A 20,551-nucleotide genomic window follows, 5' to 3' on the forward strand; every position below is an offset into this window, starting at 1 on the left:
TTTTTTCTCTCTTAATTCTCTTCTTCTTGGCTTTTTCTTCTCATTTGGTTTCTGTTTTCCGTTTTCCTTGATCTTCTACTCAACTGCTACGTCTTCTTTGCATTATAGCCATAAGCAATTGAGTCTGTTGGTTTTGTTTTAAATATTGTTCTTTATTCTGTATTCATTCTTAATTTTAGTTTCCTTAAAATAAGCAGTCCCTGAAGGGCAGTGGCTAGGTTATATGCCTCGATCAAATACAATTAATGTATTTATGTGTGTTGGGTTGGATCAAGGGGTGTTCGTACAGTCTATACATGTAGTTAACTATATTGTGCTTGTTTGTAGCTCAGGGCTCTTTTGTTTAAATAAAGAATTTATAAAAAAAAATTGTTTGGCTCTTGGGGGATGCAGTGTCTCAGTCTCCTATCAAAACACTCAGCTCTATTTAAAATTGTTAAGAGCTAATACCTGTGATCACTTTATTAGTTAGAAAACTTCTTTGGTTTAAAGCGGCACTGATTTGGTTCAAAGACACCCTCTCGCCAGAACATTAATTTCAACAAAACTCTTCCCATAAGCTTATATGGGCACTTAACATATTTTATGCATGTAAAAGCCTCCTGTTTGAAGATTTCTAGAGTCTCAAAGCTGACACATATTTTATACTACAGTATTCTCCTGGGCAGCACAGATAGTAATTAGACACTCCCAAAATAGGAGAGGGCTATGACGTGCAAGGAAGGAGAGGGCTGTTCTAGAGAATTGACTCTTACCGAAGAAGTAAAGTTTTCTATCTAGTTCAAAGGCACCTTGCAAGTGAATAAAAAATATTTATGGAAAGGAAAAAAAAACACACCAATTTTGCATTTAAAAAGCTTGACATTTCTGTACTTTTACCTGCAAGTGATGACCGGGTCTCTTTAACCACTTGAAGGCCGAGGCGTTAAATCCAGGCAATTTTTCAGTATTCAGGTCTGAGGAACTCTCATTTATTCGGTCATGCAACGCTGTACTGAAATTATTTTATATCATTTTTTGAGACAGATCTTGTGGTGGTTTTCTATCAACACTGGGTTTTTTAAATGTTACTATATAAAGAAAAAAATACTGAAAATAAAAGAAAAGGTTCCTCATGTTATGAAACATTTATTATTATCCATTTTTTTTGTAAAATATAAAAGATGGGGTTGTGTTGTGTAAATAGATACCAAACATATAAAGCCTTAAAATTGTGTGCTCCTGTGAAATTGCAAAATTGCCCATATGTAACGCTTTATAAGCTTTTATTGCTCATTAGTTTAGTGTTGACAGTGATTAATGGCCCTAGATTGATACACAATCATCATCTTTGCATATAGGGGCACCCAATGCATGAATATGCTTCTATGTGCGTGTATCTGTGGGCGGGGACTTTAGGTTTTTTTATATATATATATTTTTTATGTGACTTTAATATTTTAACACGCCCCTATGTGATAGCACAGATACAGTGACAGGTCCCCTTTATGGAGACATCAGGGATCTTTTAGACCCCTAATGTCACCTAGGGACCCCAAGAAGCTCATATGATATGATACATAAATTGGGCAATTTCTTCAATTATTCTCGATGGGTATCCTTCAAGCATCCTATGTTCCCAATTCCCAATCTTTAGGTACTTCACCCTCCTGAAGAAGCACAGACATTGAAACGCATCAAGGACTGGACCATTAAACATATTTCTATGAAAAAGTTATACGTGTGTGATGTGTTTAGGTCCAGGAGGTATTACTTATAGAGGTAATGATGTGGATCTCAGGCACTGGGAAGGGAACAATGTTTTAAATAAATGTATGGATCTTTTAATTAATTCAATTTAATAAAGTGATTGTTTTTTAAAAATAGTTTTTTTCCAAACTGTGGTTTACTAACACCGTTAAAACCCCAACAATATTTTGTATTGTCTTTCTAATAATAGTATTATATATAGTTGTATATACTGTATATATAGTTATAGTTACATTTTATTTTAAAGTATACAATTTGGCAAGCGGCCCCTATAGGAGAAGAAAATGTGTCCAGTGGCCCCCAAGTTAATTGAGTTTAAAACCCCTGGTCTGATTAGACAGGGAAATGGCAATAAGTATAGCTTAGGCCCTAATAATAAAATGTGCAATAATTTTTCCACATTAAACAGTTATTCAACTGCCAAAAGTCTTTATTTCCTATGAGTTGGTATTTTACCTCTTGAAATATCTCACTTTAACTTCACATGGGTAAATTTTCCACTTTCTTCAATATACCTGATAAAGCCTCACAATTATCACCAGTCACACTGTAGTGGTATTTCAACACACAAAAACCCTGCGTTAATCTTTTCAACTTAACATGCGAAATGCCACAAATAGGTATAGAAAAGTAGATGCCCACTACTGTATCCTTTTTTAGTCAATTTGAAAAATCTTTATTGTTAAATGAAATAGCACCTCCCACCAGGCATCAGTCTTTTCCCACTTATTTATTTCATCCTATATACCAGGGGTGCCCACAAGGTCGATTGCGATCTACCCGTCAATCGCGTAGCGATCACTGGTAGATCACACTGTCCTCTCCTCCCGCCGCTTCTCTGGATCCCCACTGCTCTCCCCAGCGGGGATACGAGAAGAAGTGAATGAACCGGCGAAGATTCATTTAGAATAGAGGCTGCAGAAAAAGAGATTGAGGACTTTGTGTCCTCAATTTCTTTTTCTATTTTAAAAGACCCCTAATATTTTAGACCCCTAATATTTCCCCGAAGCCCCCCCAAGAGTTAAAAAAAAAAAATTACGAAAATTAAAAAAATAAAAATAAATAATGAAAATAAAATGAAAAATAGTAAAAAATAAATTAAAATTTTTTTTTATTTTTTCTTGCCTCAGGCGCAAAAGGAGCTGGCTACGGCTATGCTCCCATGGTGCTCGTGCGGCTGCCGGCCAATGTGTCAGACACTGCAGATGGAAAGGTGCAGGACACCCCATGTGCAACGTCAGCCACACGAGCACCACGGGAGGACAGGACGCCGGGACCTGTAGGGCGCACTGGAATGTAAGCCAGCCAACTCCCTGCGTTCAGGTGCGGGAGGGGGTGTGGAGCTGTATTGAAGTCAATGGCATTGCCCACATTGCGATCGCCCACACTCGGAACGCAGGCACATTAGTGCCTGCATTCCGGTCCAGTGCGATCTGCAAAAATAGTGCTAGCAGAATTTTTGTGGATCGCACTGGACTGGAACACAGGCACTGATGCAGGCGATCACACTGTGGGCGAGGGGCCTGCCTGCGGAGCCTGGCTGCGGTGTCATTGACTTCAATGCACCACCATGCCCCCTTCCGCCCCTGAATGCAGGTGTTTTTTCGTTGGTAGATCTCAGTGAGCTCGTCATTTGAAAAGTAGATCTCCAGACAAAAAATAGTGGGCGCCCCTGCTATATACAGTATGTATGCCTCTACGATTAAGTCCCTAATAGGATAAAACACATCGCACTACAACAGGACCTAAGCAAAACTGAGGCATGGGCTACAAGATGGCAAATGCGATTTAATGTTGAAAAATATAAGGTTATGCACATGGGGGTAAAGAGCATGTGCACAAACTACTACTTGTGGGTGCTACATTAGGGAAAACAAACATAGAAAAAGTCCTGGGGGCAGGGCCAGCCTTAGGCCTTTAGGCGCCCTGTGCGAGAAAGCTCTACAGCGCCCCTCAGTGACCACACCCGTCAGTGGCCACACCCATTTCTCCAATATCCACATCATTCAGAGTCCCATTTTGTTAAGCCCCAAAGAAACATATTAAAAAGTATGATAAAAATAAAACTTTTACTCAAAGGTATTAAACTTGTAGGCACAATATAAGTATTCTTATTAAACAAAACAATTGTAGACAAACAAATGATAAACAATAAATGTCAAACTAAAATAGAGTCTATAAAAATAAAGTGTCAGGGTGTCACGCAGTCCCTTTTTTCAACTAAGTGTATCTAGAAAAGTAAAAATAAAAAACAGAACAAAAAATCTAGACTACGTGTTAAATTAATGATGTATTACTATTTGCCTGAATATACGAAAAATGTATTCAGGCACATAATAATTTGTTTGAGAATGTGCGGCGGCCATGTTGGCCGCCGGCACGCTCTGCGAATGTGTGCCACCATCATGGAGACGTAACACGCCGATACAGGCGCCGTCATCTTGGTGTATACCTAGATATACAACAAGATGGCGGCGCCCAAAATGTGCGGTGTCATATGACGTGATGCACCCTGTCTCCAGAACACGCCAGTGTCTGAATCCAAAATAGCATAAATATTTATTTTGTTTGATGAAATGAATGAAAACGTGTTTAGTTTTCGTTCATTTCATCTGAAATTAATTTTTAGTCTTTGCACATGTTTAATAATATGTGTGTGTGTGTGGGGGGGAGGGGGTAATTTTCACTTTTTTAAAACAATTTATTACATTTCTTTTCATTATTATTTTTTTTACTGTTTGGGGGGGCTTCTGGAAAATATTAGGGGTCTAAACAGACCCCTGACATTTCCCTTTTAAAATAGAAAAGAAACTGAGGACACAAAGTCCTCAATTTCTTTTTCTGCAGCCTAAGCACTCAATGAATGGGAAGCACTCAGTACAGAGGCTTTCCATTCATTCAGAAACTGATGATAGTAAAACATTTTACTATCACCAGTTTATGAATGGGGAGGAGCATCTGTAGTGAGTGCTACTCCCCATTCAGAAACTCATGAATGAACAGGAAGTGATTTAAATCACATCCTGTTCATTCATAACTAGGGACACATAGCACTATGTGTCCCCAGTTATTTACAAACATTGAAGTGATCAGACAATCACTCCAGTGTTTGTTCCGCACACACAGAGGATCGGTAAAAGTCACAGATATTTACCGATCCTCCGCTCGGCCAAGCACACAGCCGCTGTCATCCTGAAGCTGACAGGATGACAGCGGCTGCTCTCTCTTCCCCGCTCGGCTGTCCTGAAAGCAGGTAGCACTCCCTCCTGCGCCCCTCCCTCCTGGCACCCTTGTTGCCATGGTGCCCTGTGCGGCTTCACAGCTCGAACACCTCAAAGGCTGGCCCTGCCTGGGGGTCCTCATAGATCACAGATTTGGCAATAGTAAGCAATGCCAAGCAGCAGCCAGTAAAGCTAACAAGATACTGGTGTGTATTAAAAGAGGAATTGTAGCAAGGGATCAAAGACTAATACTTCCACTTTATAAATCATTGGTTCGGCCCCATCTTGAGTATGCGGTACAGTTCTGGTCAGCAACTCTCAGGAGGGATGTCTTGGAACTGGGGAGAGTCAGGGAAGCGCTACAAAATTAATGAAAGGGATTGAAGGCCTGAGTTATGAAGACCACATTTAAAATCTAAACTTGTCCACCTTAGAAAAGAGGCAATTAAGGGGACATTATTGCAGTCTTCAAAATCATCAATGGGGACCCCAATATTAGGAACAAGCTGTATAATCCCAAAACTGTATTGAGAACACGGAGACACAACAAGAGGTTAGAGGAGAGGGGGGATCAATCTTAGAATTTGCAAGTGATATTTCACTGTGAGAGTGGTGAAAGTTTGGAACTCTCTACCACAGACAGTGGTATCTGCTGATAACATTGATACATTCAAGAAACTCCTGGATGAGTTTCTTCTTTCGCAAAATCTACAGGGATATGGGAGGTGTTAGAGCCAGATAAATACACACATGCACAACACACACACATATACATAGGTTGAACTGGATGGACCTTGGTCTTTATTCAGCCTTACATACTATGTTACTATGTTACTAGAGGAAGAGAGCTGAGTCCAGTGGGAGGTACTATCTCCCCAAACAATAAAACCTTTTCAATTTGATAAAAAAGGATACAGTAGTATGCATCTACTTTATAACTATTTGTGGCATTTTGCATGCTAAACTGAAAATATTAACACAGGGTTTTTATGTGTTAAAATACCACTAAAGTTTGGTCATAATTGTAAGGGTCTGTCAGGTGTCAAAAAGGATACAGCATTATGGCACTACTTTGTATACCTAAATGTTTTTGGGAAGTGGATGGGTTCCACTTGGCCTGAGCACCAGGAATCTGGAGCGCTACCACTTTGGGGTATCAAAAAGTTAACAATATAACTTTTATGCAGTAAATTCTGCTTATCTCGGTGGTAAAAACTTTAGGGCTTGGTCACCTTACTGCTCTGAGGTTAGGTGCAGTTAGATGTGGATGTTACTGCAATGTGTGGTAGCTCAGTGTGCATGTTTTACTGCATTGTGATGCCATTAACTTTCAATACAACTGCAAAATATGTCCAAATACAGTTAATTGCAGTGCCCAAAAATGCACAAACGAATGCAGCATAACCTATTTTTTCATCCATTGAGGTGCATTACAGCCTTTTCATTTTGAATGGACTACCTAATGCAGTGCCACAATGCACAAAAACACATACGCTGCAGCACACTGCTTTTGGTGCGAATGGGTCCTTAGAGAACTGAAAACATTTAATACAATACCACACAATTTAGTGAATCATCCTTTCTGTCATAACTTTTTGTCCAAAATGACATTTGTATTGAATCTGTGATATGTGCCTCTTATTTTTCTGTTTACTTCTGTTTCTGGTTTTATCTGTGTCCTTTCATTAATATCATGCTGCCCTTTTATTTAACATTTTATGTTAAATTTTATTTTAAGCCGAATATGGGAAATCAACCACAAGGTAGCAACAAACACAAGGAATGGATAGAGCAAACTCTAGCTTTGTAAATAGGTTCTCTAGAGCCAGGCAGGCATTTTTATGAAGCATTTACATCTTTTTTATATTTTTAACAATTCTGGTCATATTATGAGTGTAACAATTTGAAGTCTATGTCTAGTAACACTGGTGGTCCTTCAGCTACGATTTTCCAATCCAGATAATCACAGAGCAATTGCTGAAGCATTTTGTTCAGGCATTTTCCACTGCCTCCAATTGCTCAAATAGCTCCTCTAAATACGGAGTGTTTTTGAAAGTAATTTTGAGATTTGCCATGCAAAGAAAAAAGTAACAGTTGCGGATCCCTCTATTATAGCTAAGATGTGCACTTTGTGTTCCTTTCTCTCCAAAACCATTGATTTTGTAAAAGCAAATCATTGCGGATTGTAAAAGTAAAGATAGTATATCTGTCTTGCCAAATGAATAGATATCAATGAGGACATTTTTGAAATGTTATGATATTTATGAATATAAATGTTGACCAACAGAGACTAGACACACATGAGTACATGCAGGTGGTGATTGTTGACTGTCTTTTTCAAGCAGTATAATTCAAGTAAATCTGTTACAAGTAAGGCAAGATCACAGGGCTGTGAAACAGCAGAAGCTGTGTAAACACTGTCCTTACTTGTCTGAAGGCTAAGTTCACCTGTTGAAGAAAGGAGCCTATGCAGTCAAGACACAAACAAAAAACCTGTATAAAACTGTAAATAACAAACAAATGCCATACCTGTAGGCCATTTGTACTCCCCCTTGCCCCTGCACATGCCAGAAGCTTGGCGCAAACATGCTCATAGATAGCTTAGTTTTTCTTTCTTTCGGTGGGAGAACACATGCTGTGCATGCATGGGAATTTGAATGAGGTAGTCTTTATACTCCAGATAATGTTAAAGCAGAATTGCAGTCTAAAAAATATACTTTGCCCAGCAGTAATACAAATACAAATGCAGCTTTTGCTGCAATACCCACTTTAAAATCTGGAACTGACCCCTACAGAAAGTTCTCTCTGCCACTCGATGGCACTCCTCTTCTGGGCAGAATGATGACCAGCGTCATTAAACTCACTCTCTTGGATATCATTATCATAGTGATGTTTAGTGTTGGAGTAATGACCACCCATCTCCTTTTAAGACAGCAAAATGAAAGACACGTATGAATTTTAAAAAATAGCTTGAGGGAAAGGGTTTAGGGGAAGGGGTTTAGGAAGACGACAAAGGGCAGGGTAATGCATTAAAACCAGTTTTGTCTTAAATAAATGTAATAATATAATAGAAGATTAAACTAGATTCCATTAACTGTAGTAACACAGTAGGATACTGGATTTACACTGAATTTAGATTGGGTGACATTATTTCTATATATTTTTTTGAATAAAGGTTTTTTTCTTCTATGGTGTGGGTGTTTTTATGTGCTTTTTTTAATTTCTATGTGAATAAGTAACAATGTGTACCCCTACTTATTGCAGACCCCACATCCCTTTTGAGGGACAGGATGTTGGAATGTTACTCTTGTTCCCAGCAACATGGGGACAAGGTGCCTTGCAAGGTGGGGAGGCAACACATTGAATCCCCTTGTGGACCCTCCTGCACCTTTGCCATACCTGGTCACAAGCCCTCAACATTGGAAGCGAAGCAGCAAAGTCCTCTCACTTGTCCCTATCAACTTGGAACATCTCATCCCCACATCTGATCCCTCAAAAGGTCTGTGATGTGATATTTCATCAATTACATCACCCAGGGATCCTCAGTCCCTTAGTTTATAAACAGAAGTCAATGGGTATCTGTCATTTAGAAGCAATGACAGCTGTTTCAAAACATGACAATGTCCTCATTAAGCCACATTAAAATACCCTTTCCCCATGGAACACTATTTTTTTCAAACTTCTTTTGCATTGGTACATGTCCCCCATGAAAGTACCCAGCTACCCTGTTTCTAACAATGGTTTTAACCCCTTCATGACTGAGGCCCTTTTTTCCATTTTTGCACCCATGATATATTCCACATTTTATGTTTTATACGGATGCATCGATACTGATACTAGTATCAGTATCGGTGCCAATACCGAGGATTTCGGCGAGTACTTGTACTCGCCCAAATGCTCCGATACTTACCCCTGATACCAGAACTTCCGGTCAGAGGGAGATTTCCTCTGACCAGCATGGAGCCGGCTTCATGGCCAATTAGGAAGCTGGGTGGCGGGTAATGAGCCACCTCCTGGTTTTCTGATTGGCCCGGAAGCCAGGCGAATGCTGATTGGCTGGGAAGCTGGATTACCGGCCAATCAGCATCAATCTGACCAAACAGCATGAAGCCAGTTTCCTAGGTGATTCAAAAGCCAGGAGACGGGAAATGACATGCTGTTTGGCTTCCTGATTGGGCAGGAAGCCAGCTCCATGCTAGTGGAAGTACCAGTACCGCTACTTGGTATCGGTGAGTACCAAAAGATAAATATTGGTACTCATACTAGATACCTAAAAACCGGTATCAGTGCACCTCTAATGTTTTAGTTTTGTGGACTTTTTGCTGGTTATGTTGAGCCTCCTGCAAACTAAACTTTGTTCAGTTTTCTCATCTGTTCTTGGTTGTAACAAAATGTATTGCTACTATTTCTGCATATATAACAGGAAAGGATCTATGAATGGCACACCACGTGCTGCTTGCTATTACAGATATAAGCCAAAAACCACTTCACCATACGCCTCTCTGAAACTATTTTCTCTTGGCAGCTTCAGAATACCACATAAGAAGCTTTAGTAAAAGTAGACACACAAATGTGTAAAACACAAGCAAACATGTGCAAATAAATAAAAGACGTATATTATCATTCTGTGTATTATTGCAGACATAGGGGTCTATTCACTAAGCTGCCGAGGGCAGCCGAGTGAATGACCGATCTGAAGTGAAGTGAGTCGAACACTGTTCGGCTATTCACTTCAGGCTGGTACGGCTGATAAAGCTATTCTTAAAGATGCCGAACAGCAGTCTGTTCTGCTCGGCCCCTCAGAACAGAAAAAGAGTGAAAAAGAGTGAAAGAAGTAAAAAGAAGGACCGAGCAGAACAGCAGAACAGAGCAGAACAGAGCAGAACAGAGCAGAACAGAGCAGACCGAGCAGAACAGAAAAAGAGTGAAAGAAGTAAAAAAAAGTAAATAGAAAACAATTGTGCAGAGCTAGCAGTGACAGCTAGCTCCGCCCAATAGTTTCCTATTATCGGCCATGATCGGGAGCTGTACGAGCTATTGTGAATAGCCCTTACAGCACCCCTTCGGTTCTACAAACCGAAGGGGTCCTGGGGCCGAAGCTAGCTCAAGGATCGGCCGAAGCTATGGCCAGATCCTTCGGCAGCTTTGTGAATAGACCCCTTAGTAGCAATGTTTTCTGTAGATACATTTCATTTGTTGCGCCATTTACTATGTCCCCGTTTCTGTCTTTTTCATTGTTGGCAGATGCAGATGCCAGCCAACTAACCAATGGTCCTTACTATGTCACAACCCTTTTCCAGTGATGTCACCCATATTCTCTGACACTATAATTCATGTTCAGGTTAGTGAATAGTGGAGATGATTACACCTTAAAAATATTGACAGTGGAGATGTGTAAAGGATTAATAGGGATGGTGTTGAGAAGTATGGAATGAGGAGCTTTAAAACCTGGCTATATTATAGCTATATCAGAAGTTTAGGCCCATGCATGACTTCAATTACATCCTGCCCATCTCTTCAGTGCAGCCAATTGTGATCCATGTGACCTTCATTTACATCAGTGGAAGTCTTCCAACCTGTTAGGTTGTAGACAACCTTTATATCTATGCTGCATAAGCCCCAGAATAGCATGGATAATTTCTATATATCTCATACAGTTCCTGTGCACTTTCGGGCCTGCCACAGAGTGAAGATCTGTATACACTTCTGTTGTGGTAGGTATATGCTAAAACGTATGGGGGAGAAGAAAGAAGTAGATAATGGTGTCCTGCTTCTTTGATTGGTTCTCCATAGCAAGTAAATAAATAATTTGGAAATACAGCAGTGAGACAGACATCTCTGGCATGGCTTTTTAGAATGGGGGGTGGGGAAAATATTTACCTTCACAGAGATCTCATATATAAAACAATTGTCAGATGCTTCAGCCTTTTAACTGATATTTCAGTTTTAGTTGCAGTTGGTTCTTATAGCAACTATCATACCAAAAATGCATACAATGAAAATGCTATGAAAATAACACTACATCCCATCCGTATTTTCCTTTCAATTGTCTGTCTAATTTTCCATCTGTCTTTATTTCTCATATGAACTCACAGTTTCAGTCTCCAGATTTTACAGCAAAAGCATCCCTGTGGCTTTGTGGTGCCTTGTTTTACCACAATGTTATTATGTTTGTTCTTTCTTAATTATTATAGCCTTGACACTCAGCAGTTTGATGAGCTTCATTTTGCCCTTTATTGCTCTTCCTTCCTTCCTTTTTATTTTGAGCATACAAAATATGATTATAATTGTTTAAAGATGAGCTCTTCTACAAATGAATGCATTATAATTGTTATATATTAAGCCTCAGGGATAAAGAAACATTACAGAATTTCATTTTAACCTGTTTTATTTCTTCACACATAATCCATAAGCATTTAATGTTCGGGGCCTGACATGTACTTCTTCTGGTACAAATCTATTATGTCAGTAAATCTGTCCCATTAGATTACATCTGCTTCCCCTTAGGGCTCTGATATCCAGGTTAAAACTAATGAAAAGCAGTTATTCAATAGGATAGCTGATCTACATTATTAACCTATCACCATGACAGATTGCTGAAATTGTGCATGTCCCATTATGTTACATGGTAAACACAGAATATAAATCCCTTGAGTAATAGCATGCTACTATGTAAGTGACTCCTGTTTTAATTGTGCTATTTGTTTTGGAACCATCAAGATTTAAATATGTTTTAATCATATTTTTTCATTGGAAAATCTATATTTACAGTGTCATCATGGTATACAAAAAGTGCTAAGAAGATATTAACATCTAATCAAAATGTAAAAGAACTGTATAGCCTGCATTTTACTGAGATGGTTTAAGGTAACAGGACAAATGATCAGATATAAAGCTAGGTTCATTAACAAGAGACAATGTAAGAGTAACTCACAACTACCAGAATGCTGCTCTTTAAGTTCTATAAATCTGTTCATGTTGTGCTGAAATCACAGTTATGGCTTTTTCATTTTTCAACAAGTGTTTCTATTTAATTACCTAAGAACAGTTTTCTAATATTAAAAGCATGCACGACAAGACAAAAATTCAGGCCAGTACTAATTGTATTGATGAATGTTTCGTTTTAGGTTTGTGGTTGTAAGCAAAAGGCCATTTTGAACAGATTTCTTATGGATTTATGGCACCTACCCTATATATTGCCCTTCTTTGTCAATGCTGCTTACAAAAGAAAAGACTTGTAAATAATTATGTTGTCTTCAATGAAGGAGTTTCAGTTTTAAAGACAAGCATACAATGTATTCAGATTTTGGGGAACAGAAAGCTATTAAAAAAAAGTATGGATGAATGGCTTGGGCGAATGATGAATTGAAAGGTGGAGGTATAGATAAATACAATAATTGGATGGATGGTTGGATGGAGGTAAGATGGATGAGAGAAAGATGGATTGTAGTAGAGATCGATGAGGAGATAATTGGTTTGAAAGAGGAAAGCAGGGAAAGGATGTAGATGTAGATGGTTGGAGGGAGGGAGGCAAGGATTTGTGACCAGTAAGAGTTGATGAAAATTCATAAAATTATATTCCCCTTCATTGTTCACTTGCCTCACTCCTACTGTCAAAGAGCATGATATGACAGTGTCTAAGGTTAAGTGAATTGTAGAAGGTTTTTTTGCATTGATCTATTTGCTCAGAGAAGCATAGCTGTGGCTGATGTAAAGGACAGAACTTAGTGGAGCATCAGAACAGAGCCGTAGGAATGGTGAGGCGGGTGAGGTACTTGTTGTGGTAGGTATATGCTGAAACCTATGCATATACGTATACGCACATAGTACTGTCTTTAACACAGGTGCAAAAATCCTTGCACTGGCCCTGCATCTCAGCACTGACAGTGGAGCATTCCTGGAGGATGCAGAGCACTGGATGAGCACAGAGCAAAGCGGGTAACCCAGAGAGAAGAGCTGTGTAGAGGCCCTCCTCCTCTGTCCCCTCTCCATGCCATGTGTGTATGTGCTGGTGGAGGCGGCTCTGCTATGAGAGCTCTAGTAGCTGGAGATGATCATGATGCTGCCAAGGCTGGGATGGGTTAACAGTGGTGGGTGGGTGTGTGCCAGTTGACAGGCAGAAGATAGAAGCATCTGGAGAGGAGAGAGGATGTTGCTGATGGTGGGAAAATAGATGAGAAGAGGCCTGGTCTGTGCACCTTATCAGTGCACAGACCAGGCAAACCATGTAACCACATTAACTGTGTGTAGGCCAGCTCAGTGTATTGGTTATGCATCAGATTAGACTCTAATCAGATGCTTAAGCAATACACTGTACCTAATCATTAGAGAACCCCAACCCTTTAGAAGAAAATGCATTATCTAGTCTTGTCAAGCACACATTCTATTCATTACATGATGGAATGTGTAACACTTTACCTGTAGCCAGTGCAGTTATGGCTTTAGCCAGTGCTAATCACATATGGGAGCAGTGGGTTAACCTATTCAACACTGACGTTCCCCCTTGCTCAGCTCTTCTGCAGAAGCTGTCATGTGTGATGATAATGCCATAATACAACTGTCCTACTACCATCAGAATTCAGTTCACATTTTACTTTGATTATCTTGCTTTGTTGTCACATTTATAGATTTATATCTGTATAGAGAGGGCTGCAGTATACTAGGAATGCTTTGATGTGAATGATGTGTAACATGCTTATTCATTTAGACATCAGTATTTCTGGGTTTTGTAGTCTTCTGGACCCCTTGTGAGACACCGCATAGCCCTCCTGAAAGCCTGCGTAGCACACCTGAGACCCCACGCAGCCACCTGAGAGCCTGCAGAGTCAACCTGAGAGCCTGCAGAGTCCACCTGAGAGCCAACAGAGACCACCCGAGAGCCTGCACAGCCCACCTGAGAGCCCACCTTATGGATTGTGGGCATCTGATGAGGAGGCACTGCATGTCTGTGCTGGCTGCTGAATGCTACATGGGTATCATAAGGGACACTGACTGTCCAAGAGAGGGGTCACTACATGCTTCCTTTGTGATTTATGGTGGTCACTACATGCTTTCTGTGTATATTTGACGGGGGTCACTTCATGCTTCCTGTGTACATATGATGGGGGTCACTACATGCTAGGGTGCCGGGGGGACTAGAAAATGCACCTTCACTCATGTATGCAAAGATCCTTGCAATGTTCCCATCACACCCTTAAAAATATTATTTTCTCCCAATCTCTGTTCCTATAACCTAAAAAAAAATAATTTTCTTGTTATTTACTTTCCTCTAAATAACCTGGGAAGCTACAATTTCTGTTCTTGCCTTGACCTCAAAAGGAGCCAGCTATGTCTCTGCATCAAAACAGTCTTCAATTATTCTACTGATGGCAACAGTGATCATATCAAAGCTGAATAACCAGTCTGACTGCATTGTACTTCACCAAATCAGAGGAAGGGTGAGAGCTCACACAATTACAAGGTGCACTTCAACTAAACATCAATGAAAAAATGTTTTTAATGTTTTCTTCCAGCAGCCACTAACGCAAATAATTGTTTTTTATTAGTGAGAAATTTTAATTGACCAACATTGAAGAGATGAACATATTCTCCATCAATGTAAAGACAACTTTTATAAGGACCCATATCCACTAACCATCAATGCAGAGGGCTTTCCCCATGCAGAGAAATTTCCCCTGACCACCAATAAAATGGGCTTTTATTGGGTGTCATTCCCCATAACAAACAAATAAAAGATTGTATTAGCGGCTTTTCTACTTACCACAAATGCACAGGTTACTTCAAGGGAGTATTTCCACTAATCATTAGTGTAAGTTTGGTTCATAAGTTTTACCAATAAAGATGCTTTTATTTGTGGGACATAAAAGGTCACCACTGAGCTCAAATATAAAAAGTGTTTATGATTTAGGATACTATACCAGTGCAAAGTGTAGGGCGCACCAGAAAGGGGTTGCCAAAATGAAGCCTCAAGCTGGGGGAAAATAAAATCATAGACCCATGGACCCACAGCATCATAATTTTGCTATGGGTCCCAGTGATTTCTAAAATATACCCCTGCTTCATATATTGCTAAAACTGCATACAATTTAGTAATTTCATAAAACATAGCACAATAAGTACAAAGGCAGAAATCTTCCCAACTAATACCGTATATACTGCAGTATAAGCCGTCCCGAATATAAGCAGAGGTACCTAATTTTACCACAAAAAACTGGGAAAAAATATTGACTCGAGTATAAGCCGAGGGTGGGAAATGAGGCAGCTACTGGTAAATGTACAAAATGAAGATAGATACCAATAAAATTACATGAATATTTATTTAAAAGAAAAACAATAACCTAGCTCTGTAAGTGGAAAAGGGGGTACAGGGCTACATATCATGTACTACGGATCATTTAACCCATTCATATTAGCAGAGGATAATTGTAAATCTATTGTTCAGTGCACTCTATATGTAGTATATAGTACATGTACATATAGAGTGCCTGCAACAATACATTTACAATGATCCTCTGCTAACATGAATGGGTTAAATGATCCATAGTACAGGGCTACATACAGATCATTTAATCCATTCATGTTAGTATAATTGTAAATGTATTGTCTGCACTGTATTAGCAGTATATACTCTATATAGAGTATATACTGCTAATACAGTGCAGACAATACATAATTGCTTAATAAATCTCCCCCCCAAATCTGCCCTCACTCACTGTGTGACTGTGCCGGAGAGAGCAGGGACGAGTCAGCGGCAGCGCTGGTCCAGTGGGAGGAGCTCCAGGTGGGGTCCTAATTTAGCTGACTTAGAGGTGCCTGCCAGCTAAATTACAACCCCACCTGGAGCTCCTCTCGTCTGACCAGCGCGCCGCTGACTCATCCCTGCTCCCCTGCTTCTGACTGGCCGCTGTGGGGGGTTTTTTTTTCTTCTTACTTACCTCGCCGAGCGTCGCGTCGCGTCACTGCTGCTTCGGTGGGCGGTGCTCCGAGCAGGGTCATCTGGCAGTCTCTGGCCACCTGAATTAGGACCCGGAGACTGCCAGATGACCCCGCTCGGAGCGCCCACCTGACCACTGAGATGCTGACTCGAGTATAAGCCGAGGGGGGCACTTTTCAGCACAAAAAATGGGCTGTAAAACTCGGCTTATACTCGAGTATATACGGTATATGTTCAAGTGGGAAAATATGTTTGCTGATTAGAAAGATAGGATATATACTATCTAACAGAGAATTGGGACTAAAACCAGGGAATATATACTAAAATCTTGACTATTCCCTGCTGAGAGCACATGATATATAAAAACACCTTTGATTACTTATAATTTACTAAGGAAATGATTGATGTTCTTTTATTACTTTCATCTAGTGATTCAAAGTCATTACAGGTCTGCTTCTCTGGTGGTCTCTCCTGTCCATTTGGTGCCTCTGTGCTTGCTGTTGTGGGATCAATAGGCTACTACCTGTGGTATATATGGAAAAAAAAGATGTTTCCATTGTAAGCAAAGATCTTAAGAGGTTCTCCTGATAAGACAGGCTTGAGCCTCTGTGAAACGCATAGAGAGTTTTATCGCTTCATTGATACACCAATAACAATTAACAGGAAGAAAGAGGAATTGAGAAAACTAACACATTTCATATAGAGAAAAATAAGGAGGTCAGTGACTGTTGTTTGAGAATAGATCTCTCTGAGGGGATTGGATACTATACATACTCCACTAGTACTCTTTATAAGAACTATATGTGTTGATAGAAATAGTATCTGCATATTTTTTCAACTTTATTAAAATAAAATAAAACTTTGTATATGGCTATAATAAAAGTGTATGTGGCAGTACCGAAAAGGTCTGACAATTTTCTTTTAATAATAGTTTTCCTATGATAAATGATGGATGTGGTATTATGGCCTAATAAAAAATCATATTGGTAAAACTGTACACAATATAATAAAATAAATCATAAAATATAGCACAATAGGTACAAAAGCTACACTGCTAAAGCATACTGTTAAATATTGTTAAAAGTTATGCTGAAACTGGTATTTCAGTGCAATAGTACTGCAATAATTTGCATGTCCAGTTAAACGTTACTAGGTCAGCATGATTAGCTCCTGGGTTCAATTCTCAGCAATGATATAATCTGCATGGGGTTTCAATGTTTTTCTTCTGCTTTTAACTAGATGGTCCTATTTCCTCCCATACCTACTATGTCAAAAGCATTCTAGAGGATGTTCACTTAACAAAGTGAATGTCCACTTTCCAAAGTGTTTATTTTGTTAAGTGAATCATTGTAAATAAAGTTAAGTTTTGTTCATTTTTAATATATTACCTCCTGCTAGCAAAAATGCAGTTTTATTTTTCACTTGCACATTATTGATTGGGCAAGTGATATGAATACAGGTTCAGCTTATTTACTTTTATCCACTCTGCAAAGTGAACATACACTTTGGAATTGAGGTTTCACTTTGCTAAGTGAACAGCCTCTGTTCCTTTAGTAAATCAACCCCATTAATTGGTTCATTGGTTTCTGTTCATATTTGCCCTACTGTGTGTGCCTTGGTGGCTGTAGGTGCATTAGGCTCAACATCTACAGTGCTCCCACTCACCTGCAACGCTCCCGTCTCCCTCACCAGCACAGCGTCTGACCAGCTCAGGATGACGCAGGTCCATCCCCAGCATCCAGGACCATTCATTGCAGTCCATACACAGCATCTGTCTAGACTCTAGAATGCAAAAATATCTCCACCGTGGAAGCCAGCAGACCCTTTCTTTTAAAGCTACATGACACCTTATATAGAAGGTGAGTGCATGTACTTCCGTGCTCTAAAACATCAGTACCATACTATTTGCTGTTTTTTGTCTCTCTTCTCTGTTTCATCTGGTTTCTTCATTCCCATCCCAACCTCTCGGGCTAGATAAATCTCTCTCACCACCGTACATTCCCCAGCTTCACTTGGATGACACCATGCTGCTTCATATTAGTTTATTTTACTGAGCTTCTATCAACCCTTCAACATGTGACTGCAACTATGGCTCCCTCTAATGCTTGGTTTATTGCGCTAGGTTGTGGCGCTCCGTTGTTTCTGTTTTCTACAGCACACACACAAGACACCCCAGTCTGTTTCCACCACGAGCTGCACACCAGTCTATAACAAACACGCCTATCTGGAGTGCACTTCATTGGACTCTTGGACTCTTCTCTAACTTTTCATTTTTCATTGGTTGGATGCAGTTCTGCCTGTACTCCTTTTTTTACATTTCAGAACATAAAAATCTAACCAGAAAGAAGCTATAATAAGATGCCTCCTTTTACCTTTGTTAGCAAGAAAGGCCTTTTCTCTGCCTCTTCCTAATTTGTTTTGACTTTGCTACAGGGGCTTGGCTATCCTGAATTCACGAATAAGGTCTTACAGCTGCCAAATGTATATCCAATTAGACTATATTAGTGGCCATAGAAGGCAGATGCAAGTTGGTGGAGCTTAACCTTAAAGTCAGGGACCAGTAGAAATAGGAATCAGTGTTTTCTGGCTAAGAAATGTAATAGCAGGCACCTAATGGTATCTGATTGCAGACAGGACGTTTACTTTTAATAGTTTTGAATGGAGTTCAGGTTCAGTTTAAACTTTAAAAGTGTGAGCCACATTTAATTTATTAACAGCTGTTATTTAAACAAACTCCTTTATACTATTTTGAGATAGTTGTATTACTTTATATTAATACTCACTTCAAAAATTCTTTCAAGAAATTTCTACAAAAATTCACAAGTCGTAAAAAGTCCTATTTTATCTGGCTTTCCCATGATTGATTATATTGTTTGAAGTACTTATTGGGCTTGATTTGTCCCTAGATCACAACCTGCACATAGCAAAATTGGTTTTGTAAGAATTTATATGACCCTTCTAACACCTCAGCCTCTGGATTGAATATGTAATGCATAGCAGGCTCATCTCACCAAGTCAAGTCATTTGCATTTCTATGACCTTTACTCTAGACTCTTTTCAGAAGGAGTCACCTGAAAACTGTAAGAAAGACATTTTGAAATCATGCAGTTATTAGCATTCTTTAATGGGGATGAAACTTTTCACCTCGCTCACCTTAAACAAAGATTCTCTACTACCATAGATGTAACCTGAACTTTCTGAATGAGGACATCAAAATGTTTGGCAGTTTTATTAGAAATGTACCTTAAAGTTCACCCTCCTTCTTATATATACACATGCACTGACATCTAATATCTTAACAAGGCCATATTTAAAAATGTAATTTTAAAATGATAAAAAGTAAGTAAAAAACATGTTCTAGTCTATATAATAATGTTTAAAGGGAAATTATAGTGTATTTCTAGCAAGTACGTTTCAGATATTACTGCAGTATTTACCTTAAAGTTGTTTCAATTTGACTTTTTAATGACTTATTTCTGTTATGGTATTAAGTAAAGTTATGTTTGGATTGTCTGCTACAGGAAACTCTTATTGGCTCAGCGCAATCACTCTAGCTCTGCTTAAGTTTTGAGAAGAATTATCAACTACACAAGAAGTACATTGTTTAAAGTGACACACTGGGGTCAATTTACTAAAAGGAAATATGCTGTTCACTTTGCAAGGGAATGTTCCCTTAGCTTAGTGAATGTGGCTAAAATTCACTGTACAAAGAATATCCAATCGCAAACAAGAAAAAAAACCCATATTATTTATTGCATTTGATTGTACGATGGAAGTTAGCAGAGTTTTACCTCATCCAATAAAGCTAAGAGAAAATCACCTTGCAAAGTGTACATTCCTTGCAAAATTAATAGCAGTAATGTTTTTTAACATTAACAAACATAGATCACATAATTTATATTAGGCTTATATCATTTTAAGTATATCTAAAAACATTATATTCTACAATCAAATTGGAGCTTAAACCGGAAAATTACTTTTCCTCTATGTGTTAGCCCACTCTGCAAAATCATTAGCTAGTTTATTATAAATAAATAAGCAAATAGTAAAAGTAACTTAGCTTAAATATTGCATCCTCTAGCCCTTCAGCCTAGGTAAGATGAATGGCTGATGGCACTTCCAATTACTTTTTTGCTATATTTTTCCCATGTTACTTGTGAGCTTATAATTAAAGATTGTTTGTGGCAAACACTGTTTTTATAACAGATAAATGCAAATATTATAATATGAGACTTCTGGGTAGATTGCATTTTCAAGCTCTTTAGAAACAAAAATGTCATTTGAATGGTTTCCAAATAAGGATCTTCTTGTACTGTGACATTAGTGGCAAATGTATTACATTTATTTAAATTAATTAAATAACTAGAATTAGAAATAGTTTTGGTATGTTCCCCTGTACCTCCTTCCTGTTTGCTGTTACCTAGTGCAGCTTTACTGTTACCTACTGTACAGCCTACAGCTACAGCTTACCTACAGTTCTGCTGTTACCTAGTACAGCCACCCCCAGCCGCACAATGCAGTCAGATTAGCTCAGTTCCTGTAGAATAACAGGCTTCAGGAGATGATGGTCTGTTTACCATAAAAAAATATGAAAAAAATCTTCTGTACCATGGCATGGCCCCTAGACAGTTGTCTAGGGGCCATGCCT

At 39.0% G+C, this 20,551-nt stretch overlaps 1 long non-coding RNA gene across 1 annotated transcript; it reads right to left on the reverse strand.

The window, feature by feature from the left end:
• Positions 1-2,206: 2,206 nt before the first annotated feature.
• Positions 2,207-15,203, reverse strand: LOC108801057. The gene is made up of 3 exons (XR_001942136.1): positions 15,111-15,203; positions 14,576-14,577; positions 2,207-2,217 (listed from the first exon to the last, which is right to left on the reverse strand). It is a non-coding gene; the product is annotated as an uncharacterized LOC108801057 (long non-coding RNA).
• Between the last annotated feature and the right edge of the window lie 5,348 nt (positions 15,204-20,551).

This window comes from Nanorana parkeri, unplaced genomic scaffold (assembly GCF_000935625.1).
Source record: "Nanorana parkeri isolate BGI_ZX_2015 unplaced genomic scaffold, ASM93562v1 scaffold2207, whole genome shotgun sequence".
Lineage (NCBI taxonomy): Eukaryota > Metazoa > Chordata > Amphibia > Anura > Dicroglossidae > Nanorana > Nanorana parkeri.